The following is a 2,208-nucleotide window of genomic DNA, read 5'->3' on the forward strand; positions in this document are numbered from 1 at the left end:
AAAGCGCCAGCTAAAGCCACAGTGCTTCCAGGAGAACACGGGGTGCTGGTGAGGCTGCTCTGAAAACACTTGCCCACAGGCAAGTGGCAAATGTGCCACAGAAAAAAAAATTCAAACAAGCACAAGTCAGTTTTCTTACATTTTCACATAAGCTGGCCAGCAACCCAGGAAAGACTTAAAGCAGTAAGAGACATTACAGAGAGCCCCAGGGAGCTCTTGTGTCAATCACAAAACCTTCCGCATGAAGGAAAGGTCTCTCAAGACTTTGGTTGTTAATTAGTTTGTTAGGTTTCAAATACCTCCTTCCCTCCTCCTCCTCCCTCCTCCTCCTCCTCCTCCTCCTCCTCCTCCTCTTCTCTCCTCCTCCTCCTCCTCTTCCCTTCTTATCCTCCTCCTCCTCCTCTTCCTCTTCTCTCCTCCTCCTCCTCCTCTTCTCTTTCTCCTCCCTCTCCTCCTTCTCCATCTCCATCTCCATCTCCATCTCCATCTCCATCTCCATCTCCATCTCCTTCTCCATCTCCATCTCCTTCTCCATCTCCTTCTCCCTTTGCTCTCTACTTCAGAGGTGTCAGAGGACTCATGAAACAGAACATACTCTCTCTGCTGCTAAACCCACATTTAAGCACATCCTCCAGTTCATAGTATCTCTTTGGTCCAATGCACTTGTTATTCAAGAACGTTCCATTGAGCCAAGGCCAATAATGTAGGGGTTCACCCTGCGGCCACCTGATCCGTCAGCACAGGTGTATCCACAAGCCTCCACTTCAGAACTGCCTGCTGGTGTGAACCAGGGGGTGATGGACTGGAATGTCTGTGATAGAGTCATGCGGTCCCAGGAGGTAAGCGCTTTGTCCACGGCTGTGCATGATGGAGAAGCACCTCTTCCTTTTTAAAGGGGTAGAGACGCCACCGTGTTATAGGGGTAGGTGCTTCGGGGAGTCGCTATATTTAATGACTACATCCCAGAAGATTCGTGTCCTCAAGAAATGCCCCCAGAAAGTTCGAAGCTTGGCTGCTCCTTAACAGGCACCTCTTTGTTTTTGTTGTTGCCACCAGATGGAGAAACCAACTCCTGGGACTCATTCCCTCTGGTACTGACTTCATTCCTTTGGCCATGCTTCCCTCCCACCCCCATGGGGGCATTATAAAGCTCCCGCTCTGCCTCCTGAGCCTGCAGGTGCAGAAGGTCTCCCATCAGGTCTCTGAGCTTGCCCGTTCCCATTAGAGCTTCTCCTCTCATTAGAGCTTCTCCTCTGAGGGGAGCCGCCCCTGAGCCTGTTCAGGTCACTATTCCTAGTCTGCCCTTTTTCCTACTGGTGCCTCCCAGTGCTGCCAGTCCTCCCGTTCTTCCCCGGTCAGGGGGTCCTCATGCTCTTGCTTCACTTTGACCATTGAGTGGCGAGGCTTCCGTCTCTGTCACCCAGAGGAGAAAGTGCCTTCTCTCAGGACTTTTTCTTTTTGGCTGGGGACCCACCACACAAACATCACATTTGTGAAGGCCTCTGCCTTTCACACTATAGTTGCTAGGAGCTGCACCTTCCTAGCCTATCATCTCCCCTGAGTTCCTGACTCATAGACATAAGGCCGACCAAACCTTCTCTCACTTAGAAAATGTAACTCTTGAGTCCCACCCATCAAAACTTTTCCTCTCTTGGTCTCCGCCATCTCAGGAAGTGTCACCACCATCCAACTTGCTCCTTAAGCTAAAAACCTACACATCATCCTGATTCATTTTTTCCCCCTCATCAACTGCTCTGCAAATACCTCCTGCACAGTTACATTCCCATATACAGTTCCAATGAAAAAAGAGAAGTCATTAGTTAGGACTTACCAAAAATATAAATTGTTGTTGCAATTATTATCACAATTAAGTCTAGAGTTAGAAAAATTTACATCCCAACTTTCCACTTTCGGTTTGCATGACATTTTCAAGATAATTAATCTTTTTTTCAAATATACATATTTTAAAGGCATCTAGAATATCGTGGATTCCACAATATTGTACATAATATGTATAAATAATGTTGACTGTATTATTTTTTCCAACACCATTTATCCCCTTATACCCTCTCACCACACTGTTATCCATGTCCATGAATTCTTACTCTTTTTTTTTTCTTCTTCTTTTGCTTAATCCTTCCAGGTCATTCGCTCCCCAACCTACCCTCCAAGAGCTGTCAGTTTCTCTCTATCTATAGAGTTGATAAT

General features: G+C 46.9%; 1 pseudogene; it reads right to left on the minus strand.

The window, feature by feature from the left end:
- Positions 1-326: 326 nt before the first annotated feature.
- Positions 327-1,466, minus strand: LOC118729681 (annotated as a pseudogene).
- Positions 1,467-2,208: the final 742 nt, after the last annotated feature.

This window comes from Pipistrellus kuhlii, unplaced genomic scaffold (assembly GCF_014108245.1).
Source record: "Pipistrellus kuhlii isolate mPipKuh1 unplaced genomic scaffold, mPipKuh1.p scaffold_m20_p_3, whole genome shotgun sequence".
In the NCBI taxonomy this organism is placed as follows: Eukaryota; Metazoa; Chordata; class Mammalia; order Chiroptera; family Vespertilionidae; genus Pipistrellus; species Pipistrellus kuhlii.